Source organism: Diadema antillarum, unplaced genomic scaffold (genome assembly GCF_040938485.1).
Source record: "Diadema antillarum isolate AM-2024a unplaced genomic scaffold, OU_Dant_1.0 scf00000074, whole genome shotgun sequence".
In the NCBI taxonomy this organism is placed as follows: Eukaryota; Metazoa; Echinodermata; class Echinoidea; order Diadematoida; family Diadematidae; genus Diadema; species Diadema antillarum.
In genome coordinates this window covers 2,712,120-2,739,644 of record NW_027270963.1, presented here as the reverse complement: position 1 = coordinate 2,739,644, position 27,525 = coordinate 2,712,120, and the positions used below count along the sequence as shown (strand labels likewise).

At 40.7% G+C, this 27,525-nt stretch overlaps 1 protein-coding gene across 1 annotated transcript in view; it reads right to left on the bottom strand.

Moving 5' to 3' along the window:
• LOC139717311 (transcription factor 7-like 2) overlaps nucleotides 1–27,525 on the bottom strand; it is a 143,872-nt gene that overhangs the window by 12,045 nt on the left and 104,302 nt on the right. The gene's annotated exons all lie outside the window — the stretch shown is intronic.

Genomic DNA, 27,525 nt, shown 5'->3' with positions numbered 1-27,525 from the left:
ACCGAGGAATATGGCCATATGCGCAGTTTTAAAAAAAAAGGAGAAAGAATTAGACAAAGAAAACAAACAAATACAGATCTGCTCGGATGCTCAAAAAGGGACGAAGTGCAATCTTCAGTCGGCTATGTCCAGCTGCCACTAAAAAGTTTTGATCTGATCAGGCAAGCCCTTTCCTCTTTGCAGGCTTTCCCTTTGTAGTCTTCTCTATATCTCCCCTACTCATTAGCGTTAAATGTCAAAAGCAAAAGAGTATTATCTTTTGGGCTGCTCTTGTTCTTTTCGAGATGAAAAGCAGAATTCACAGAAAGAGCAGCGATTTTGTGCCTGTGTTGCGCCGACATTTCATTACCCTCAAATTGGCCAAAGGAAGCGGTAACTGTTGCATCCACCAGAAAATGGAAGTCGTCCTGTTACAGGCATTTTTTGTTTGTTGTTGTTCACGAGCAATTTTGTTTTGTTTTGTTTCGTTACATGTGTTTGCTTGTGTATGTGTGTGAGTGTGTATAAGCATCTTTGTTGGTTTATGATTATGGTTTTAGATGTTTTAAGATTGATACGCGAAATTTAGAAATGGTGCACTGTTAAGACGATGCCGAAGCAATGATATGGCACCGCCTAAGATGTCTAAAAGCCATTACATATGAACTGAAGATGTGTTCACAGTCCCAAAATATATAGTCTGGAACAAGTTCTTTGGCAAAGTGGGCAAAGCATATCCCTGGAGTTTATTCTTCCCACATGATTTGCACAAAAAGTTTTTTGTTTGCTTTTTGTTTTCTACTGAGATACCAGTCTTGTAATCCAGTCCAAGGTTAACAAAGTTAAATATTTCACTGTGTTCTGTTAGCATTATGCCAATTGACTGAGGCATCTATGCAAATGGGGTCCAGAACCCTGCTCCTAACAATCATCTTTGACTCACCAGAGACTCCTCATTTCCCCCTTTTGAGAAATTCTGCCAGGAAATGCCAAACGTTTTAAGCAGCTGTCTCCCATACATCACTGCTGGAACAAGGAGCAAATCTTCAAGACACGTCTCACCCTTGCTCCTACTTGCTTGCTTGTTTGCACTTTCTTTTTCTCTATCCTAGCCTAGCTGCCAGACTCTTCTTGTTGTAAGTTATCCACACCGTGATGATGATATCAAATTGCATATCATTTTTAGTAATGAGATGAACCCCACTGCTATCCGATCCCAAAATGCAGGTTGGGACTTTGCCCCAAAGGTAGTTCTTCCCTCTCACAGTTTGACAAGTTCAGCTGTTTTTTTTTTTTTGTTGTTTTTTTCTAGAGGAAGTATTTTTGCTCATCTTTTATCCTTCTGAAACTTGACATGCTTATTTTCATATATCAGTTTGATGTTTGACAACATATTCTATTTAATCTTGAGAGGAAACTGACTGTTGTGATGATTTTGCTTACAATCTTCCTTCTACTTGGCATTTTCAGATGCTTTTTCTTAGCACCATTTATTCACACACAATCCTATTTCAATCAAACCCAAACAATACAATGTACGAGTTCTAATATTTATGCCATTTTGTTGATTTTATAACGCTTCAGTATCTGTTTGAACGTTTTTTTTTTTTCAAAATTGCTGTCCACGGGACGAGGGGTTCCTACATTTCCCGATGTGAACTGTCTCTGGCTCCTCAAACATCAAAAGCAAACTGGCAGAACTTTTCTTCCCAGCGGAAAGCTTCTTTTCATGCAGTGTTGCTCAGGTTTATTGTTCCCTTTCAAAATACTTTCCCCCCTCAAGCCTAGACCATTTTTTTTTCTTCTTCTTCTTCCTTTCTTCCTTCAAGGAGATTGGGAGTCTCACACTTACGAGGTTATTGACCCCCAACAGTTCAAAAGGAGCAAGATTTGCTGGCCTCTTCCAGAATACCAGCATTCTCAGAAGGTGAGAAGATTGTGGTTACAGGCTGGGTTTCATAAGCATGAAATCAGCTGGTAGTGGGAAGGGGGTAGGGGTTGGGAAAAGATTCGAGGATGTGCTAAAAAAAGGAATCCTTACAATTAAATATTCAATGTTACATCCATCTATAAACCTGCTTCCATGTAACTATCATAAAAACAGTAAGGGAGAAATCATGCCTGAAGCATGATTTCATTTGATGAACATTTAAACGGTAGCAAATTGAAGGGAATCGGACTAACAAGGAAATTGTGACAATTCAAATGTCAGCAGATCAGCCTGAGATGCTGGGATTTTGCTTGCATATTACTCGTTAAATGTGGCATGAAATGTTTTGAAATTAAACATGCAGATTATTCCACTCTTTCTTGCAAAGGAGCATCTCAAAACATTATGGCACATGAGACATTAGACGTAAGGTTTTTGAACACAACTTGGGTATCACAAGAAATTGTTGAAGTCCTGCTTATATTCAGGGGAAAAAATGGATTTGGAGAATATTATGGACTAATGTGGCTTTTTCCAATAAGACAAAACAATGTCTAGTTCAAAGCAACTTTAACAGTCATAACTCTTGTACACTTTACCCCCGAGTTCTGCCAGATTTTTATTAATGCCACTGCCTTTATTCAAATTCAATACCCTACCAGCACATCTTGGAGAGCTGAAGTTGTGTCATTATAAAGTACAACAGGAAGGTGTAAATTGTCTGTAAGGGATATGGGAGAAGGTGCCTAGTCTGAAACTGATCCACCAATGCTAGCAGAAAGGGGGTGGGGGTGGGGGATTGGTGGTGATAAGTGCAGCGGGCGGGGCTTTTTCCACCTGCTACAATCATCACCTGCTATAATTTCTACACGATTTCATGGAACAATTTCCCGTACAAAAATATTGACATTGAAATGATTGGAGGGATGCGTGACATGTTCCACTGCACTATGACAACGACCAGCCCCAAAACGTAAATGGACACATTGTCTTTTTGGGGCGATGCACAAAAGAAGCAGCTCAGCGGTGGAGCCGCTCGCATCATGCACTGACGCACGCCGACGTTCCTCTGCCGCCCGCTGCCCCCGAATGAGGCATCCTACGACTGGAATCAATTTTTTTTTTTTTTTGTAACCCATTTCGGTTTATGCTCTGTATGTCATGCAGAAACGTTGAATTTGAAATGTCATCAGGATGCCCCCGCTCCCCTGCAAAACAAGAACTAATTTGAGTTGCTGGAGAATTAGAATAGTTTGGTTGAATTGCACATTGATTGTCATAGATTTCTTCTTCTGCCTCAATCCTTAACATCCCCCCCCCCCCCCCCCCCCCCCGATATGATTAAATTGTTAGGAACTAGACTCCCACTTGATATTGTAAATAGAGAGACTGTGGCACCTCAACATCATAGTGACCAAAATTTGAGGTTTCCTTCTTCTATGGATTACCACCAAGAATTAATTCTATCATGTTAAGTGGTTTGTAGTATGTATGAATACATTGCACACATGTAAGAGTAATGAAATGAGTACATACTATTATGTACATTCTTTGTTCTGTTTTTCTATTTATATCTTTCCATTTACAAAGCAAATGATCTCTATATGTATACTGTGCAACCACTGTTCATACTGAAATCGTCCATATCCACCAACTGGAAAACATTTATCATAGATTGCAAATTTTAGCAAATGAACACTTAGATATCAAATACCTGTATCCATCCACAATTCACGTGAACAATGAGCCTAAATATCCCACCATCTACAAGGGTATACATCATATGAAACAATGACTAAAGAGAAATAGACGAGATGGATAGGATTGTAACCAAGTACAACCAATAAAAACAATATGTTTTACTGTATGCCCAAAGACAAACAGCACATTAGTGTGTGTATACAGCTTATGGGATACCCCATACACACACACACACGCACAAAAGAATATTAACTGCACACTCTCCCATGCAAACACTGCCACCATCCTCTACTGCACACGAACAAAAGTGCACCGTGAGGTCGGCTGATGCAGGGGACGAAAGGGAGGATGGAAAAAAAAAAAATCTCTTTCAGATGGGAGCTGCAATTGGCGATGCATACAACCAAGGGTTAATAATAGCAGTGCCGGTGATGAAATAACGCCGGGCCCGCAGAAATGCGGGCGATCGCAATTGCCGCTCCAATGAAATGTCAGTCCTACGATGCCACGAGGAGCATATACATATGGTTTGATTTCAATATTATGAACTTGACATAGCTAGTCAGGGAAAATGTCCATTCATTAGGAGGATAATCCGACATCCCAGCATATACGCCTTCCCTCCGGTTGGGCCCTACCCGCGCATATTGGAATAGATGGGACTACACTAGTATCGCTGTGTTGCGCAGTGGCCAATTTGCAGCATCCAGGAATGGGCACGGCGACATTTATCAAACAAATTGAAGGAGTCGCCTCGCGTCTGCGGCTGGCGCACGCAGCCCTCGCCCAAGACATTTCCACCCAACCCCGAGCCTGACAGGGAGAGTGAATGCGTGTAGATCCGAAGCGATAACCAATCAATCTGTTTTAGATGAGTCCCAGAGTGCTGTGATTTCTCCTACAAGCAAGGTCAAGGAGAGAGCACCTCTGTACCCCACCCTGACTGGGATTGAGATGTGAACCAGTAAATCCCCTTCACCTCCCACCCCCCCCCCCCCCCATTTTCCCCTCTAAAAGTCAGAGATCTGGGTATGAATCACCTTTCGTATAAAACAAATGAGCCAGTCTTCTCTGGACCAAGTCTTTCCAGTTCTACCGTATAAAAAATTTCCCCAACAAGCTGGCGATGCTATGCATCACTGCCCCCCTAATACAACAGAGAGAATGTACTTACTCTGGAGTTCTGGAGAGTTGGCCAGAATTTGGACAAGCTCAGATAATTTTTTGAGGACCATTTGTCCTCATAGAATGATGTTTCAAGAAAAAAACAATGATCAGTGATACACGTACATGCACAATAGCTCGGTTTAAAAATTAGGCTTAATGTGACATATAGCAAAGTCCAGTGCAAGTCGGTAAACAGCGAACATAGAATATTAGTGGGGATGCCAAATGTTTTTTAGTGGGGGATAGCGCTTCTGGTTGGTTGGAACAAGGTCAATGCTCCCTTCCCCCTCCCCATCTCTGAGGAGGAACCCTCCAGAGTCATGAGTGTTCTTGTGTTTCACGATCTTTGGTCACTAGGTTTGCCAAGCAACTGAGAGTTATAGTGGATTCTGCTGAATGTGATTAAAATATATATATATATATATATATATATATACATATATATGACTCTAGCAATCTTCCAGGAAAGACAAAACAGACAGCATTAAAAGAGAAGTTCTATTCAACTTCAGGTTGACTTCAATACAAAGAGCAAAGTTACACAGAGAAAGGTAGTATCTTCAGTAACGCTGGCCTAACGTAGGTTAGGAAATGTGCACAACCTAACAAAAGTGATACTCCTGTCAATCCCAGAGAAAAAAAGGATGAGGTAACAATGTCATCACCTAGCAACTCTCTTCCTGGTCTCATGAAGATATCAAACAAATTTTAAGCGACAACATCTCAGCAACTGTGGATCCCTTGTATGCAAAAAACAAACATTGCTAAATCATCAGAGGTCAAGAATAATCAAACATAACTTAGGTAATATATCCTCAGAATATAATTTCCTCATTCTAATTCATAAAAAAGGAAACTTAGCCAAGATTTCAGCGCAGACCAAAGGAAATTTTCCGAGGGATAACATCATCACCAAATCAAAGTTGCTTAGGTGATAGTGACCAATAGGTACTATTTCACCAGAACACAAAACTTTGCAAAATACCACAGCATTCTCCTTTTGTGGGATAGTAATGAAACGTATACTGTTCCTCTTGCGTCATTTCACCTGACTCAAATAATGAAGTGAACTTGGATTGGCATTCTACTCATCAATAGGTGTCACAATGGATCACATGGACCCCTGAATGACGTCAACCCAGCACTGCCAACAAGCAATGGGGTATATGGGACTTCAAGGTATGCTAACACACACTGAACCCACTGAAGCGGTCATGTGACCTTGGCATGACAGACGAGAACAAAGTTCAGGAGCACAAAATCGGTGCTAGTCATGACAAAGAGTGTCGTAATACAATCATTTCATCATATCCGGGTGTTTAAGTTCCGAATCTCGACCACAAGAAAGTCATGAAGATGGTATCTGCTGTCATTCTGTCTCACACTGCATTAGTAATGATGATTTACCTATAAATATTGCTATCCATTTTGAAAAATATGGTGGTTGCTGTAAACATTTGCTAGAAATTCCACAAAATAAGTAATTGCTATGGTATGCTACACTTAAGTGACCCAGTCGAAAATATCTGAACATAATGTAGAATGACATGCAGGTTGATATTGTTCAACACATGTGGCCCTGCTTTGCCGGAGAGGGGAACAAAAGACAGCAAACCCCAAATAGCAGTCAGTAATACAATTTCTTATCTCAAGAAACAGCTCATTTAATGATAAAAATGTGGTCCTCATCAATCAATTCCTTCTCTTCCTCACTTTATCAATTTTCATTTCTGCTCCGGCCAGTCTTTCTTGGCGTGCTACGGAACAGGTGTTCAGGTTGAATCGGATTAGAACTGCTGACAGTCAGCGAGATGTAAGAAGTATTGCAGTCTCTCATTTTTCTTTCTTTCTTTCTGTATTTTGACTGAGCTGGATGAAGAAAGAAAGTGAGTAAGAAAAAAAAGAACATTTAACGTATACTTAGACAAGAAAATGAATCGAAATGGCGCATTATTTGGGGTAGTGTACAAGCCCTTTCCTTATTTTCTTTCATTCGCACGCAGGGGTTTGGTCGATCTCTTTGACGTGCTACGAGATGAGAGACGGGTGAGTGACGTGGTTGCTACGAGCAGCACAATGATCGCCGAGCGAGCTACCAGGTGATGCAGCGGAGCAACATTGTTTGAGGAACTCAAAGAACTCCAAAGAGGCAGCCAAGAAAATCAATGGCACACCACTTGGAGGACACCTGTTGCTCCTATGTACAACATCCAGCTATCAATGAGGAGGAAAAAGGGGGATGGGGGGGGGGGGGAGTAAGAGTAAAGACACAGTTGCAATTTTGTGGAAGTCTTCACACACATTCAGATTATTTTTTTTTACCTCCTTTAGAAGATTACTACAGCAAATTCAAAATGAGATTCCATGTTAGTTCTCTCTCTCTCTCTCGATCTCCCACATTCACTCCTTCATCAAAATGTCATCAACTTTGCACGGGATATCTATGCATTCCAATGCGGGGATTATTCCGAGCATCTTCCTCAATCTCTTCACGGAGGTCAGAGGAATATGTGGCACGCTCCTGGGCATCCCCAACATGAATTCATGCTACATTCACATTTAAGTGTGCACCATTCTATCAAGTGCAGAGTACACATACAGACATAGAGTTTGCACATTAACTGTGCCTTCCTACTGTATTCCTCAGCTCATGTGTTCCCAAGGTTTCCGTTTGAATTCAAACTATTTTAAATATCAGAAAATGAGGGGTTAACGTTCCCAACAAGCAGCGTGTGTCTGACCGGCTTTTCATTCACCTCCATTGTTCTTCGAGCCTATTTTGAATGCTGCCCAAAAAGGGTATGAGCCGAGAGATGTCAAAGGCTCTGCAAATGCCCTTCCATTCCCCCACCTCCCCCCCCCCACCTTTTTCCTTCTCACACTGAGTATGGCCCAGACAGGGCACTTTTGATTTCAACACTCCCATTGATATGCAAAGGATCTGTTGTGTTATGCAAATTGGCAGTCTGGTCACCCCTAGCCGTGATTGACAGGCCAGAGTTTAAAAGGGATGCTGGGTAGCCCGGCATGTGTCCAATAAGTGAGCAAACGGGGCTCCTTGCCGTGTGGGAAAGAACGCCGACGCGATCCCACGGCTGGGCGTCTGGGCATTAATGGGGGAGAACTTCTCAAAAGAGGAAATGGACGGAGAATGGAGCCATATAGGAACTGGCAGTAAATTATTTATTACCAAAGTCACAAATCTCTATTTGACCGGAAAAAAAAAAAGGCAAGACATTTGACTCATAAGAAGAAATGTGTTTGCTAGAGTACAGACATTGACGTTTATGTGCAACAAACATCACAGTGAAAGACATTCCATATTTAATGACATTTCACATTATGAATGACCTTTAAACATCCTTCAGTGTGTCATAAGACGAGGAAGAAGAAAGCTTCACAATGGGAACATGATTTAATAATGCATTAATCTCATTTGCAAATACACAAAATGTGAAGGGATGGATGATCTGAGAACTTTAACTTCCATGTCACTTAAAGGACAAGTTCACCTTCATTAACATAAGGATTGAGAGAATGTAGCAATATTTGTAGAACACATCATTGAAAGTTTGAGGAAAATCGGACAATCCGTTCAAAAGTTATGAATTTTTGAAGTTTTTTGTGCAGTCACTGCAGGATGAGAAGACTACTGCAGTGTATGATGTCACATGCGTACAACTATATAAGGAAAATAAAAAGAGAATTTCACAAAATTTCATCTTTTGAAAAAAGTACTAATTCCCTTGACTCGTCATTGACATATGTTATGGGTAATATCATTCCCATTGCCTTTAGAAAGAGGCAAGTCAAGTGCTCTTTTATTATGCGAAAAATAGTGAAAATATGTTGAATTTTCTTTACATTTTCTTTATACTGTTGTACTCATATGACATCATGAGCCATAGTAGTCTCCTCATTAAGCGGTTCCAACATAAAAATTTTAAAAATTCATAACTTTTGCATCGATTGTCCAATTTTCCTCAAACTTTCACTAATGTGTTCTACTAATATTGCTGCATTCTCTCAATCCTTATGTTTATGAAGGTGAACTTGTCCTTTAAGAAATGGAAGACTGATTTGCAGCATTCACCTCAAGTATCAGATTCCCATACAGATATCTCCCATATTCAACAAACCGGAACATGGTGGTGATAAAACATCAATTCTGTTTTGCAAAGCTGACAAAACAATGGCAACAAAAATATTCACGCATCTTTATTGAATCCACTGTTAATGTCCCATTATTTCCTTTCCATTTTTCTTGGAGGGTTAGCATCAAATTCTAGATTTTCCGCTATCCTTCCTTGTACACTCTTACGAAACAGACTTTGGGATTGACATCAGAAAGTTCACACCAAACATTGTGGTAAAGTACTGTAATTCTTGAAAGCTTTTTTTTTTCCCCCAAACAGGCCTCATCGGCTTTTATTGGTCCCCCACAAGAAATATGTTTGCTGTACGATAGTAAAATTGTGATAATTGTGGGTTTAAAAGCAGAAATTCATAAATAAAGATATACTGATTATAATGTAGGTGGGCAGAGAGCATGTCTTCATCTTTGAGAGATGATACAGAGCCACCGAATGAATTTGCTCAACAGTTCCTTCACACGACACATAATCTACCAAGTATGTCGCACAAAGTCTTCTGACGCTCATGCCAAGATGTCATCCGCCAGTTTGTAGCAGTGTTTGTTACGACCCACACGTAAATTTGATGTCAATCATACGAGGATGCATCAAACGAGGCAAATGTTCACGCATCGGGATGGTAAACAGATTGATAATTTCACGGGACTGATTGATGGCGTTTTATCGCATCCCAAACGCAGTTGGCTCTGTATCCCCACATTATTGTCTGTTCAAACAATGACACACTTTGTTCTCTGTGTCACATACAGCAGAAGCCCCCATCCATGCATGCATTTATCACTCAGCTGATCAAACAATAGCTGAACATTGGCCAGAGGTCTTTAATGATGAATGGAAAAGGGGGGGGGGGTTCAGGGGAAAGCAATGGTATCATCACAATAAAGTATCACTACAGGTTCTGTGATGAGCATGTGGTATTTCAAAATCAATTTGAATATCATTTTCAAGTCTAGGTGTAAATTTGATGATGTCAGTGATTGCATAATATCTCAACAGCTAATCTAGGTGAAACTATAGTACAAAACTCAAGTTTTACAATGAAATATCAAATAGGCAGTTTAACAACAATATGGTTTTAACCCTGCAGCCTAATGTTATTATGGAATCTCAACACGTATACAGAGGAAAGACGTGTTTATTATTATTTTTTTATGTCAACAAACACTCTTTAGATATTTTCTCTGCAATCTCATAGGCAAAAGTACATTCCTTTGACACGAGCAGATGATTAGAAAAGAAACAGGTGTCAATAACCTGATAGGTGATAACCATTTGTTAATTCAAATAACCAAACATCTCATCATACTGTTTGCAGGGTTTTGATAAATTACAGTGATTGGTACAAGATCCAAAGAACATGAGACGACCTGTACTGTGTAGATGACCTTATGAACACACAATTCTCAATGAGTCACAGTGCACGCATCAGTGTGAATGAACTTTGCTAAGTTTCTGGAAATGGCCCCTAGATTTATGGTACAGAAAATATTTTCTAAACACTTCAGAATAGTTTTCAAGTGTATATTTGTGTTTTTATAAAAATGTCAAGTACTGAAGAAGATTCAAACGCTGATGTTTTTTTTTTCTCTCTCTTATAAAGGTGGGGAAATCTTGCAAATCACGCACTGTCTGATGAACTACTCCAAATTCCATATTTCAAGCAGATGTATATCCAGTGCTGATAATAGTAATACTTACTACTACTACTTCTACTTCTCCTACTACTACTACTACTACTTCTACTTCTTCTCCTACTACTACTACTACTACTACTACTACTACTAAGTACTACTACTACTACTAAGTACTACTACTACTACTACTAAGTACTACTACTACTACTACTACTACTACTACTACTACTACTACTACTATCATGGTACTTCTATTAGAATTACAAACATAACCACAAATACCGGTACTGCTTATTACTTTTCTAATAACTCTTCATAAATGACTACGGTATTGCTAAGAATAAGGTAAAATGCATAATCAAATGTTCTCTATCAAATGCACATTTGCTTGATATGACATAGGCTTGACAAAACTTGGACTTTTGATCACAAATGGGAGGGTTACTTATTCCATTTTTTTTTCTACTTTTACTATTATCTTTTTTTTGTTACGCTCCATGAATAAACTTGTCTGCTCGATCTGATCTGTATGATTATGTTAAATAGTAGGTGTCATGCTGTGCAAAGTGTAATGACCTTCAGTCTCTGCTTTGATTTAATTAGATTTAATTTGATTTAATTAGAGAGTTTAACAATAGTTTAACAATATCCGACTACGTTCTTGAATTCTTTTGGAATAAAATGGTCTCCATGAATCCAGATTCATGAATAGGTATCTCTGTGCTCGCTACTGTCCGTGAAGAAGCCATCTGAGGTTTAGAGATTTCTGAGACTTGACGAAAGTTTAAATGGCTATATCATCATTTTGCCACGGCACGACAATTACACAAAAAGCTGAATGATGGCTATCATGCAGAAACCTGAAAATTGCTTTGATCGGTACGTCCATTAAATGTACATAAAAGTCCAATTTCAATTCAACTGCATACAATTGTGTGTTTTTATTTAACAGGAAACTTATACTTTCATGACTTTCAAAATCAAGTCTGTGATCGTTGAGGGTCTTCCATAGATGATAAACAATCAATTTCTGAACAACCGACAAATGTTACAAGGAAATTAAACATCCACACAACAGGGCATGACAAAATATTTCTTCCGTGTCAACATGGGCATTTAAGCAAGGGACCCATATTTTTCACAGGCAAGATTTCACCCTTTCACTTGCCAAATGATGAGTTTCGGTTGCCCTGTGCTAAAGGGCCTTCCACTACCAAATTTCTTCATATCAGCCAAAAATGCTGTTGACTGCTTAGAAAACTCTGCCCCGGTCCTAGTTTCACTCAGCTCACAGTAGGTTTACCCTCCAGCTTACACCAAGCTATGCCAATAATCCCCGGTGACAGAGAAAAGAAGAAGAAGAAGAAAAAAATAACAACCCCCGCTCCTGACATATGTATTTGACATTGGCCAAACACACCAGTGTTGCTGCGGAAAGGCCATAAAACATGGATTTTACTAGCACGTAAAATCAACGTACTGGGCCATCTATAAATGTAATGCTCCTCCCCTCCCTCAATGCAATGCTACACAACAGCCAAATGTGATACAGTTGGCACGGCAACTTCCTAAGCATTTCATATGGTGCGGTTGGGGGGGGGGGGGGAATCTTTACCACAATACTTTGAAATGACCGATGCAAATCCAGGGAATACCAAATATGTTCACAACTTCATTCATGAGAAAAAAAAGAAGGTAGAAAAAGGTGGGCATTTTGTGTTCCGGTGTGTGCACTGGCGGCTTCCCATTCTATTTTGAGCCTCGCTCCAGAGTGTTTGGGGGGGGGGGGGGGGGGGGGGGGGGAGAAGAGCGCCATAAACATTGTCACTTTAAGAGCTGGGTTTAAGTGACACATAAGTGCGCTGATTTACTGCTCCGGCGAGCTATGAAAATATCACAGGACAGTAGCAATATTTCATTCTAGGTCAAGAGTCTGCTTTAGGGAGAGATGCTTTTCCCCTCTCTCTCACCTTCTGTCTTCTTTTTCGTCTTCTTCTCAACAAAAAACTTCCAGCCATAGACACTGAAAATTTTCAGCAGTATTGTGTGTGGGTAAGCATATATATTTATATGATATAAATGATATAAATATATATCACAAATATATATATATATATATATATATATATATATATATATATATACACATATATACTAATGAATTACTTTGAGTACTCTATGCGCCATGTATTTAGCAAGTCTAATTTTTCGCAAATACGGATTTCCAGACAATTTTGTGAGTGGTTGAATTTGCCATTATGGAGTACAGTAATGAACTGAGAAATTAATGTGCGCATGCCACATTCATGTCGGGACAAGAATGAATATTTTTGCATGTATTAATTTTCTATTTTTTTGCGAATGGCACATGACTTGCGAAATTTATGAAAATAAAAACCTCACAAAATATTTGGTGTATACACTTGCTTATTCATGATTAGTTCAGATTTTGATACCTTTCTGAAAGTTACTTTCAAACAAACATATACTGATCTGATGACATTCAACTTTAATAACCATTAGGCATAGATATGACCTCAAAGAGAATGTTAACAAGATGTTGTACGTACTGCAATGCATTGCCCTCCAAAACAAGATGTTCACTATGAATGTAAACCCAAATATCAAGCTGCATTTGCAAAGAGAGTCACTATAGATGAAAAAACAAGTACCAACAGGTATGATTATTAAGATGTGTGTAGTCATCTATGAACAGTAAAGTCTGGATAAGGGGACTTTCAATGAACTGGAGGATTTTTTGATGTGATTCCATTATTTTACGACTGTACAAGAACTAAATTTAGTAAAACAGCAGCGTTGATACCAAATTCATCTCCATATACATGATGGCTGCTTGTGTGTTGCGGTAAATGACCTGACGAAGGGCAGGGATTATCAAGTTGTCAACACGGACAGACAATGGGCACAGGCAAAAAATACCATGGGAATTACGGAATCGTTTGAATTGTTGACATATCCTTAAACTTTCATCCCTCCTAGAACAGGAATCCAGATTGGAGTAAGGAGTTATTGCAATCATTTTACAGTTACAAGGTAAACATGTTTCCAGTCTATCGCCACTGCATTGCAATGCATACAGTATTATCACCATCAGTACTACTAGTACTACAGCTTGTTCTGTTCAAGCTATTACTACTACTACTTCTACTGCTGCTGCTACTACTACTACTACTGCTATCACTACTATTCAAATACACAGCATTAATGATTCAAATTCTATGACTATTGCTGCTACTGTAACAATACTACTACCACTGCAACTGATACTACTTAGATTATTTCTGCCACTCTTTAGCAACTACGTTCACCTCGCCATTGCATCTAGTTCAGACACAAATGTCTGATCACCCACAACTACTGCAACTTCTACTGCTGTACCTTTTATTTCCAATTACTTACTACAGTAATGGCTACCACTAGTACCAGCTTGCCTAATTTCAAGAGGGTTTTAGTCCTTAGACACGGTCAGAGAGACAAAACTCCTTGTTTGGGGGGGTTATCAATCTGCGTCAATGTGCTTGTGGGAAATACTACCAGAAAATAGAATTTTGTTGAAATCAAGAATAATTTTTACCATAGAGTTTGTTTGTTTTTTTCTGGTAAGAGGTCACAAGCAGCTTTTTGTAGTCCTGCAGAGCTAAAAAAATTACTCTTTCCATAGAACTTTACCTTAAGCAACTTTGCTAGCGAAGACAGAAAGTCTTCCACAGCTGAGTTTTCGTGGAATGTTTTGTGTCCGTATATCCCCTTTCCTTCCTCACGAAAAAACAAATAGAATAATAAAATAAAGATGGAATGAATTAAAACTCTGTTAATTGCTGTATGCAGTGGAAATGTAATACATCACACATTTAACAGGAAGCGATGGTGGGTTGAGTCTAAATAAGTTAAGTGGTATAAATATCAGAGTAAGCAGAGTAATACAGAAAGGTTGGTAAACACTTGGCACAGAGGTTATCTTGCTTGCTTTATTTTTTCATCTGACATCACACACTGCATCCAGCTCTATCTCTGCTGATTGATTTGAGGTCAAAGTCATTTTCATCACAATACATTGGATGGATAGCAACGATACCGAACACTCTGGCTGCACTTTGCAGCAGCAATAAAATCTCTGAATCATCCTATATACCAGTTTGACTCACAATGGTCCTTGTATTAAAAAAAAAAAAGAGAAGAGAAGGAAAGCTTTCAGTAACTTCATTCATATCTACTTTTGATTACCAAGTCTCTTTCTGCCCTAGAAAGTATGATCTATTCTTTCTGCTTACTACAGGGTAAAAAAAAAAGAAAAACTTCATGAGCTTTTGATCACTTTGTGTTTGCACATCATACAGTTTTATTGATGGAAAATTACTGTACCCCCACAAATTTGATTAACACCAAACTTTCTTCTCCATCAGTCTTCACGGGGAAAAAAATACGTTCACGGTCCCGAGAAGTGGGAAATGCGCCGTCTTCTATCAACAAACAGCTGTCGATTTCTGTCAATTTCCAGCGCACCATAACACCACTCTGTGCAATCACTCACTCAAATGTCGCAAATTTGAAAGCATTCGATCCATAATGATAAGCCACTTGATGTAGTCAAGAACTTTTAACTTCCACGATTCTCACTGTTCTTCTTCTTTTGTTTTGTCCTTTTATATGTTCCCTCAAACTCTCACATTGTCTTTTACTGACATTGCCTCATAAATTTTCTTTTCTATAGTTTTTCTGTAGCAATCACAGTAGCATAAGCGATCAAATTAGACCAAATATCCATCAAAAGGCCCACTCCGTCCCTATCAAAATCAATGCAAAAGCAATGAGGCCGCCAACCACACGCCGCGTAGTTGCTCACCCCGGGCGAGTCAACGACTCGACGCGCGGATGTTTTATTTTCGTATCGGGCACCACGTGGACGCCATGTGGCCAATTGTAACGCCTTGCTCCACATATTCCGCCTAACCATGCTAATCAAATTGGCTGCGTCAAGAAGTTGGGAATAGGTTGGGGGGGGGGGGGTGTGAGGACGTAGGGTGCCCCTTGCTGCGTAATGCTATTATACTACCCTGTAATGTTTGTAATGACAAGCACCTCTTGATCGACGGGCCCGGCCACACACATGTGGGCGGGGCAGGGAAGGCGGACAATCAGACCTAATTTTCTCCATTACCTCTGGTGAGAAAACAAGTTCCTAACTGACGATGTAAATTTTTACATCGACAGTGTGGAGTTCAAATCTCATTTCACCTGAATGGAAAAAAGAAGGCAAAAGAGAAGAAGACTGCCTTCCTATCTGTGTTCATTGATGTACACATGAGCCATTAGCTAGAATAAAATTGTGCAAGTCCACCCACAATAAAACTAGAGTAGAACACACATTCCTGAAGCAATACAAGCTGAAGTATATGTCTCTATTAACTGGGGTTAATTGATACAAATCTATGGTTCTTTGAAAACCTCAATCTACTCCTCCTGATCTTTGAGTTGCATGCTCATAAACAGAGAATAATTCTGAATGCAAATGAGAAACAATTCTGAAAAAAAAGTGTACTTTCTGCTCCCACTTCTCCCTTTCAAAGCGGTGATTTCACAAGTAAGTTAAGAAAGCCTGCCACCAAAACTCCCATCATCCCATGATGTGAAATTACTCCTACAAGGTTGATAGATGTCAAATGTCCAGCTGTAGAGGATATACGGATATTTCCCATGTGAAGATGATACAACCTCTTATATGATAAAGAAGTTTTGACTTCAAAAATCTGAAGAGATTTAATTAAGAGAAAGTAAACTCCATTCAATTGAGATGAGACAATGACTGCTGGACCAAGATTCGATGTAATCCTTTCCTCGCTGGGTCTGATTTCCGCTCTGCCGCAGATTGACGTCTGGCATGCAACTGTCACTCAAAGGACTCTTCCCCCATCCCCCACCCCTCTCTTCCAGGGCCATATTCCACGCTTCACTGGGCACGAATACAAACCGTCTTTTCAGGACCTCAAATCACGTGACAGATGCAGAGAGCTATATAGAGCCTACGATGACAGCCAGTCGCTGGAAGGAGAGAGGGAGAGAGAATCCTCCTGTCACCTCCAAACTCTCATCCCCTCCAGCTTTGGCATCATCCTCATCTTTGCCCCGCCCAAACCCCCATCACCATCCCCCTTCCCCCCAAGCTCTGTCTAGAAATCATCTTTCATGCATCAACGAATGTAAATACTCTCCTGGTTGCAACAGATGCACAGAGTGTACATGGAGGGAAAAAAAAAACGAAAGAAGAGAGACAGAGAAAGAGACAGAGAGAGAAAGAAAGAGAGGGAGAGAGAGGGAGGGAGCATTGGCCTGATGGTCCTCTTTTTCCTTTTCTACCATATCTTCAAGTCAAAAAGTCTTGTGGGTAATGTTCTTGTTTATCCTGGCCAACCACTTCACACTTATGAAATCACTTTTATTGGATTTCTCCCCCATCTTCATGAAGTCTTGATGATGTTCCAGTTTGATGATAGAACTGGAATCTATAAATGTTTACAAGTATGAGTAAAACTGACTTTTCACTAAAAATCCCTCAGTAAAGAGCATACTTATCATCAAACATTCCTTTCTGCAGGTAAATTGACGATCCCCAAAAGCTCTTTTTCTATCCACACATCTTTACACTGATTGACAGGATTGCTACAAATATTACGATCCTGTGATCAACATTGTTTGACCTTACACGTTGCAGATGAATCTTTATGCAGAAAAAAACACACACCAAATTTTATGGCAAATTTTTCTCACCGATCACTTTTTGTTTAAATGCAAAAACATAAAAACATTCCTACCTAGCCTCATTAAAGTCTGTGTTTCCCTTCACACACAACTTTCCCCTTATATTCCCTCAAAACATGTCTGTGTTGCTATGACAATTTATTCCCACCCCTTTCCTTCCACTGAATACCCCAACCCCCCCCCCCCCCCCCCCTCCTCTCTATCCCTACCCCTTTCTCCTCCTTCCCTTCATAAAGTAAATCACCCCCGGGCTAGACCAATAAGATCCTACGCCCCATCACCCCATCTTTTCTCCCAGCGTCTCCTTCACACAGGCCCCGGGGCCAGCTTCCCTCCCTTCCTCCTCTTCCTCCTCCCTCTCTTCCTATCCACAGTCTGCGGGTAAAAGCACTTTTGGCCGCTCCACAACCCCAGCTCACAAATGTCCACCCCCACCGCAGTGGCGACTCCCCCTGTTCGTGGAAGCGGCAAAGGACTTATGTTGTCTGCACATAATTCGAGTTTGCATAAAGAGAGCAAACATGAACAGGGGCATTGCCCTTCAAGAGCAGTCCCAACCGAGCAAAGGGAACACAATAAGAATGCGTTTGAACCACCTCTACGGACACTGCTCCTATTTTGCAGCATCCCACAGCTAGAAATGCTGCAACCTCAAATAAAACAGGGAGATGTCCCTCATTTTTCCCGCGCAACCTTCTCCTCTCAGCTTTGGTTTTCCACGACGGGTGTATCAGCGCGCCTTCATCTAATCACACTGGAAAGGACTGGTGATATCGGAGTATGTTCAGCAGCATGCATATGACATATTGTTTGGTAATCCATTAGAAGAAGGGAAATATTGAAAGATCAAGCATGAATAAGAATGAGCTCGCTGAAAGCAAAGAACTGTCCATTGCATTCTCTCAGGTCTTAATCATCTCAAACTGATGCATGACCCATCTTTGCATGCCTCCTTTCTCTTTTGCATATCCAGGGTCTCATTTACTCTACTCCTGTACCTCAGTTTTTCTCTCATGACAAAAGGCATGCAAGCCTTCAAAGAAACATTATACAATGTAATACAAACCTTTCCCAATTTCTAACAGATTCTAAGAATAAAATTTATTCTAAGATAAAATTTGGTTACAGATTATCTTATAGGATAATCCTTTGGTCTATCATCAGAGTCCGCATTAGGAAATCAAAGCACTGGATAAATTTGGTTTTGTATTCTATAAATTCTCACGACATCTTCCATTCATCTTAAGATATAAAAGGCCTATTGATCAGCTATGAAATATTTCAATAACTAGCACTAACTGCTGCCCCATGGTCTCAGTTAAGATCTTGCTACAAAGGTCTTAAAATGCCACAAATGGGTATATTTCTAAAATTCTCCTCAAATGACTTGCTGAAGGGAGGTGATGCCTTTAAAACATCCATAAATGTGTATCAGTCCTCAAAAAAAAAAAGGTTCAGAAAACAGCCCTCTATGTAACAATAAATCTTTGCAATATTAAATTCCCAGTGACTTTCACAAATTTAACCTGGTATAGGGAGTGGGGCTACAGGCCAGGGAAAAGTGCAGTCATGATCCATGACCTGCATCTCTTCTGTATGAAGACTGCTAATGTTGACATCAGATTCTAACCCAGTCTCATTCATCTTCTATCTGGGAAGGCAATATATAGAAGAGAATAGGAGGCCAAGTACATCCAACTGGCTTTCTTGCTCAGAAGAAAATCGTGGCAAGTTCGTGCAAATCATACATGGCAAACACGCGATGCACCCCGGGTCGTGCTTACAGACGCTTACCTGTGCTTACCGTACAGGTTTAGCCCTGCAAATCGCCTGCACTGTGCGGCGAACCCACTAACAACGCACCTTTAAGCCCGAGCTCAGAAAGATCCCGTGGATCTCGCAGGGAACACCGATCCCGGGGGTTGAGTGTACTTTGGCTTGGCTCGGCTTGCTGTATGTTGGCGCACACACACCGCCCCGGGGCTTCATGAGCCTTAACCCCAGCTTCATTTAGTTCATAAGATCAACGCCTGTCTTAGCGGCTCTCCTGTCCGAAGGTATTCCTATCTACTGAAGATGTGGGTCGCTCCATCTCCAACACACCAGCCACCGCTTCCCACTTTTTGTTTTCAGGCCTTGTTGTCGCCCACGTCCCCTTTTTTCCCCTTTCTATGTTGTGCTGCACCTTATAATACTGACAATGGTATTCCACTTCACTCTCTCTGTCTCTCAAAATGGAAGCATCCCTACAGATGAACACTGGTGTATGTCATCTCTTTTGGACCTGCATTAAAGAACGGGTGACAATGTAAACACCACAATCACTGAATGGCAAGGTGCATGTAAAGATCACATTTGATTTACATTTCTTCTGCAATTAATTTCTTTACAGTTATGTCTCATGCAGTATTACCCTTTATGTGCATGTTCTGTACCTCTACTCCCTACTGTGGTATGTGTAGCCAAACCAAAGCTGAACTGCATCAGCCTAACTGGTCTTCTTTCACTCCACAACCAATGCACTTTTCTTTTCTTCCATCTTTTCTTTTTCTTCTTTCACCAGCCATCTATCTATTTCAGGGGGGAGTCAAAAAGCAAGAAGAAAAGTTCTAGTGTCTGGCATCCATCCATGCCATATCATCTGATTCGCTTGGCAAATACCGCTCAAATGCTGCGCCGGACACGTTTCTCACAAAGGGCTCACGTGTACACTGGCTGATTCGGAGTCAATATGACACTGCCTGCTTGGATGTCACAACTAATATGTCCGTCCGCTGTCGCAAGATGGCTCGCTTCTCTATCCCTTGGACAGTACCAGACAGCGCAGGACAGTACGGCTAACAAGATGCCCACACCACTGACCTTCCTCTTGCTTTCCTCTCCTTGCTTTTTCTTTCCCCCCATGTGGGCCGTGCTGCACTAGCGTTACATACACAACGGTCAGGCTCATCGACTGGTAGAGAAAAGATACACTCATTGCCCCGCAAGCCGATAAACTAACCTTGGATTCGATGGCAGGCTCATTGCTCAATTGAGTCATCAGTAGTCTAGTACCTAGACTCTCTCTGATGACTAGATCCCACATCTACAATACTGCAACCACATAATGGTACACAAGCATTTGCCTGCTCACTGTACAAGCCTGTTAACAGTCCCTTTGATTTAATCAATTATTGTGGTTGATTTGCAATGAAACCTTTATTTACACTTTGTAAAGAAGGTTATGTGAACAGGAACTTGTAATGATGATCTGAAGTAAAATTTGTCTTCCCAGTCATAACAGTTTCAGGCAAATAATACAAAACTGGAGATTATACTTCGGATGAAGACTACATAATTGCATCTGCCTGATATTAGAATATGTTCAAATCTGCCATTTGCATCCAAGTGAAATGGATGCTGCAGTTTGGAGCTGTATATAAACCGATGTGCATGCCGACTATGAATTCTGTCCTTTGATTCTCACAGTTTGACCTTATACCTATAGGATAGAACACAAACAGATGAGATAGTAAAATAATTAATGCAGTGGGCATTCCTCAGACAAAATGATGGGCATGGCAGATAAACAGGCCACGAGACATCAATGTAAAGAATAATTGATAAGAATACATGGCATACTTTACCATACTTAATGTCATTCTCGTATCGCCAAGTACACTTTAAGACAGTATTCCTGTCTGGCATGACTATATACATCCACCAATCCTCTCCCTATATGCTTCATATCAGATGGAACACATGCACACACACAAACATACAACTTATACTCCTATCATCATCCACACACACACAAAAAGACTTAAACCTGTAAACATACAAAGATATTTTGAGCCAAATGAGTGGAACTTGCTCATTTCCTTCTAGGAGTCCACATTCCATATGAAAAGATGACATTTCAGGAATATACAACAGCCTAGGATTACTGGTAGAGTAAACGAAAATCTTGACACAAAAATGAAAAACTCCCCTTGCTACAAAAGAGTCCATTTTCACAGTAAATTCAAATCTATGGTAGATTGTCCTTACATGAGAAAGCATCTATCCTAATGACATGTAGGTCTAACTGTAATGTGTGTGTGTGTGTGTGTGTGTGTGTGTGTGTGTGTGTGTGTGTGTTTGATGTTGTAATTTGGTATGAAGAATTTGATATGTCACTCTTTCTTCACACAAATTAATATCATGTAATGTAATTTAAACAGCATATGTCAAGTCAACATAAAACCCATGAACACAAAGATAACATTCGGTGATAACCCATCTCACTGCACGATTATTGCAGAGACTGGGCGGTCACGTATTAGCGTGTTAGAAAAAACTGTGATAGATGCCCCCCATGACCCAAGCAGCTACTGCAGTGAATTAGCCTTCACTGGCTGGCTACTGTTTGCGTAACGGTGCTAAGTGGCATCTTAAAGGCCTCCTCATCTTTACTAATCTGGCTGATAAACTCCTCTGCAGTGAACGCCCAGGCCAGACAGCAGACAAACTTGTCTACGGTCGATGACGATGATGATATCTAGCCCCTCCTTTTCTGGTTCGGTCACTCTCTCCCTCTGTCTGTTTGTCTGTCTATCTGTCTCTCACATATTTTTTCTTTCTTCATCGCTATCTATCTTCACCTCCCCCCCCCAACTTCCCCTCTCATTGTCAATAAGGTTAAGGGTGATACCAGTCCAAGTTTAACTGGTAATTAATGTCAAGTGAGGGTTCATTAATATCCTTCCTGCCAGTCACAATTGCATTCCAGCGGAAGATTCTCTCCTCTCTCTCCCACTCTTTCCCCCTCCATCTCTTTCACGCATGGTAAGGGGGGTATTCATCGGTGGTGCAAAGTTGCCACGGCTTTCATCCTTCCTTCATCACCTCCTCGTGCTCCTCGGTGCTTGCTCTCAACCTCCGGTATTAGCCAACTGGCAACCCATCCATGGTATGGCGTGTCAGCGCCATTATTAGACACTGGTCCTGGGGGAGTTAAACAGACCCCCAATAGGGACAGGAAAAAAAGATATATGTATATATATAGGCCTACCTATATGATATATGTGTAACTATATCAAGGGCTGGTGGAAAGGGCTGATTGCCTGGTGAAATCATCCTCTTTATGATTTGAGGACCTCCTTAGCTCATTGATTCCTCCACTGCAATATTAGATTATTTTTATTTCGGTTGGCCAGTCACAGCTCTATCAAGACAGAGCGCCCATGATCAATGCTGTGGAGGGGATGAATTTATGCTGGTGCATCATTTTAGATGACTCTTACTCTATGGCCATCTTTATACGATTATCTTACTGACATGACAGCAGCATTACATGAGTAGTGTATTTTTCTACAAATTAAGTATAACACTATACCCTGGCCTTAAGTAAACTAATGTAAAACCAGAAATATTAAACGTGTAAAATTTTCGCAAACTGCCGCTGGCATTTTATGCACTTTGCAGACAAGAACTTCCGTGTGCATTTTGATTTCTCGAATCTTGGCTCCTTGTGAGATTTGCGAAAATTTTGAGCACATGAATATTTCTTGTTTTATAGTAACCAAGGATTTACCTACAAGTGACTGTCGTGTGGTACTCTATAGCTTTTTCATGACATGACTTTGAGCAATATCAGATGATTTATCAACATCCGATTGACTTTCTATATGTGTCCAACTCGGCTCAAACTGTGGGTGATTGAGTGTTTTAATTCACCGATGTTACTCAGCACAGTTGATCTTTGAAGTATAACACAACAACTATCCCTTAATGGCTACAAGCACTCCAATTTCTAATGTCACCATTATTCATTTATCTAATATGAAGGTCATCTTAACCCGCTATGATAATTAGACGGAGCAAGGGTATTCAGCTTTTTGTAACAGCATCATTATGCGCAAGCAATTGGCGGAACCGAGCACTACAAATGCATACTACTACAGGTGATGTGAATGTGTTGCTTTGATTTTACATACCACACAAAGAAACACAACATCTGTGCACCAGATAGTTCTCATCTGCCTATGGTATAGTACATGTACAGCATTTCCTATGTTAATTCTCATTCATAAGTCTTTTACCAAGGCTATTTTCACCCATGTTAGTTGGACCTAGGAGGTTCGAGAGATGATTATTCAATCAGCTGTCAGTTTTCTATGGATGGACAAAAGAATTCCACAGGTGCATTTGTGCCTTTGATGTTCGATGCTTGAAGCCGCCATCTTTCAGAGCAATCTGAAGATTCATTTTTAACGCTAACATAATATCGGTATATGCTGCTCGTTTATATATCAAATGCAATGAAATTTCACCTAATGATAAAGGATATAAAACAAAAGTCAATTCCGTTCGAAAATAGGTGCAAAAGTGTAAATCTGAGCTGTATTTTGTGAAAGTGTTTGAAATTTTACCTTCATGGAAAGCCGGTTTTATCACTTTTCTCCCTATTTCCGCCAAATGAAACTAATATGGTATCATCTTCAAGTAAATTAATATGTCAGATTAGCGTACAGACACGTACAGTCAAGTAATTTTGATATCTATTTCAGCAATATTTGAGCAATTTCTATTCGCGCACCCCTGTGCCTTTACCATTGTCTACCACCCATCGTTTGTAAGTTGGGATAGCAAAAAGTAATTACCATCACAAAGACATATCTTCCTTGGAAAGTGGTTGGTGGTTATGCAACGAGACACGAGTCAATTGTCTTCGCATCTGAGACCCCGTTTACAGTGCGGGGTTGGGCCGAGCCACGGCCGAGCCGCGGCCGAGCCCAGCCTCAATTGCGAGGCCGGGCCCCGCAATTTTGCCCGTTTACACTGCCAGGCTCGGCCGCGCTTTTGATTCAAACCTTTCAATATTTTGTCGTAGTGGCGCTCTGCTTGTAAACAAACGCAATTTGGTATCGTCTGGTTTTCAGACCCTTTTCCAAATGAATTCCGTGGCGACGAAGTCGCCGTTCGGGCAAAGGCCTTTGCCGAAGGAAAAAATCCTTTGCAGGACAAAACCATCTTAAACTATACTCGTTTTCGACGTTGAGGGGGTTAATATCCTGAACAGTGAAATAGTACAGGCAGAGGGTTTGGAAACCAGACTAAAATTGGCCGCGCATTTAGCCCAGTTTGCGTTTACACTGAGAAAAGGCCGGGCTCGGCCGCGGCCAAGACCACCTCCAGAGCGTGGCCAAATGCGAGGCCAATTTTGGCCTCGCATTTGGCCTTTTGACTGAAATGAAGGTTGACTCGGCCGCGGCTCGGCCGCGGCCGAGCCTCGCACTGTAAACGGGGTCTGAGCGGCAGATCCAGTTTGACACATACTTCAAATATTTTTGAGTGGCGGCTTCAAGCATGGGATCAAAGCGAATAAGACTGTTGTGACTCCATTTCTCGAACCTCCTTGGTTGGACTTAGCTGTGAGAACTGAAGCATTTTAGTCAGGGCGGCCTGGTACATTGTTCATGGCATTAGAATCCATGACATTTGTGAATGTTTAGTGATATATTGTGCTGGTAAACCTGCTGGATTTTGGACTTCAAATTCTGCATGTTGACAGAAGACCACCTGACTAAATGTTATTCAACCATTCAACATCATATTAGAGGATTAGGGAAAGAATATGTTACTTTCTCAAGATTTTTTGTTTTGTTTTTCTCTTCTCCTTTTCCTTCTGTTGCAATAGTAGAAATCCAACTGTCCTTTTTTTTTTTAAGGCATACCCATACATATTAACTCTTTATGTGCCATGGTAGAAACCCCCTGTGTGCCACATTATTCTGAGACATGAAGGTAGTCATGCTTTGAGAAAGAATTCTGTTTTTCCAATTTGTGTAACTTCTACAAATTTCTGTTAAGATGGGCATAATAGTAGGCAAAGTTAAAGAGGAATGCCACGTTTTGTTTCGATATAAATTGTATGACGACCCTATTTTCCATTTTTCTTTTGAATGACCAAATGCTACATTACTGTAAAGGCATGACTTCTGCAGATAAAACTGTGACAGAAACTTACAATGTACGAGCAAATCTAGTTGGGAACATCGCTTGATAGTCGATCACAACATAGAATGCAAGCCGTATATGAGAGGAACAATAGCACGAGAAACGCTTTCATTGTGCCGCGGGATTAGCAGTAGTTAGTGGTTTATCGATCGGTCTTGGCGGCTTTGTTTGTTGAGCAGAATATGCGAAGTTGGCACGCCGTCGACTGAGTCGGACGTGCGAACGTGGCACATAAGGAGTTAATAGGAGCCTGCACTTGTGGGATTTTTGAGAATAGTTACAAAAAAATACTAACTTTATCTTCACATCTACATTGGATGTATGTATTACTAGCCTTTTATTGTATACTATTAATGACTCTGGACAGCAAATGTCTTTGACTTCAGATTAAAACTCCTTTCTGAAATATGAATTACGGTACTGGACAGGAAATGTTGTGATACCTTATGTGACATCACAAGCCAAAATCTGCATGAGCAAAAAAGGGATTCAGGGCTCCAACGTGTCGGTACAGATGCACACTACAGATGTTGTTAGCTGTTGTGGGGGGGGGGGGGGGGGGGAGAAGAGGAGAGGGAACAGGGGAGATGGACGAGGAGAACTGTATCTGTCATGGGGTTGTACATACACACCAGCAGGACAGTATGTGGGCACACACAATAACATTATGATGCTACTATGACATGTTATGTTACACATCGCCGCAGCGGAAGGCATTTGGGATACAGAGCGGGCTTTGGTTTCTGCGACAACGCCTACATTTCCATCCGTCATGCTTCACGTGATACTGCCACTGCGACGATTAAGTAACTACGTCCATTAGCTCAATTGAACATGTCAGTAGCATTAAACATAACCATATCGTACCAATAAAAAGCGAGACTGGAATCCGTTTTACCCTCACTCCGGGCTAGATTCCGTATCGGATTGAGAGCACAGGCAGACTTGCTGGCTACATCTCCAATAATCATGTATCCTCCTTCGCAGGGAGAACTTGAAGAGGCTAATTCATTGTGATGTGCCTTCACATTTTATGACATCATTCTTTTTCCCTCCCCTTTTTGGAAGCACAGCTTCGCCTTCAAATGTAGATAAGCAAATATGAATCTCTCTGGATATTAGCAAAAAAAAAAAAAAGAGACAGAGAGATAGACAGAAAAAGGTTCAAAAATTCATCTCCAATTTTGTACTCAAGCCCTGCCAAGCTCAGGGAGACTGCATTACACAATTGGATTGCTCTGCTTTAAACAGAGAGCATGATTGAAAAGAAATATGCTAGAACTAAGCAAGATGTAATTTGAGGTTTGCAAAAGGGAGATTTTTTCTTATTATTACTTAAAGGGGGAGGCCTGAGGTGATATGGAAGAAGGGCCATGGGAGACGGACCATGTATTTAGTAAGACATGTAGGCGGGACAGGGCTTAGCTGAGGTTTAGCCAGGCCATCAATCCTAATTTATGTTATTACTAAATACCTTAGTATGTAAATGAATAACTACATGTATTGAAATAAGAAATTGGAAGTTTCAATAAATGTATGCAAAATGACCTGAGACAAGGCTAATATTGAGTTTAGGGGATTAAGGCAATATCTTTTTATGTAAATGTGTACTCATCATATCCTTCTTTGCATACGAAGTGTATACTGTATCCAAAACACAGTCAGAAGGAAAGTGTAGACACATACACATATATGTACCAACTGAGTGATTACAAAAATATACAGTATGTAATCAATGGGATAAAGTAAATGCAGGATGGCCAGATCTTACACAATCCAGGATGTGAAGTGGACCAGACCGAAAATCTGTCTCTATACGAAAGCTTGGCAGACAATTTTCAACAATACATACACCAATATTCATTCGTATTGGTACAAGAACATCCATTAAATAGTGCAAACGTTTTGCTTTGTATTAGATAAATGAAATTGATAAACACTATCAATGACAGGAGTTTAACGCTGGGAAAAAATAAAAAGCTGGACTTTTAATTGGTTTTCTAATTGGGTCCGGTAGGGCACGCTATGAGAGGCAAGCTGTTCCGCTCGTTCGCAGGTCGGACGTGGCAGAGGGGAACTGGCCTGATGCACCGGCAGGAGGAGTAGGAGGAGGAGGAGGAGGAAGAGAAGGCAGAGGTGGATTGGTTCAATTTGGCAGAGGCCCATTCAGACCCAGCCAGGCTTGCTAAGAGGTTGTGATTGA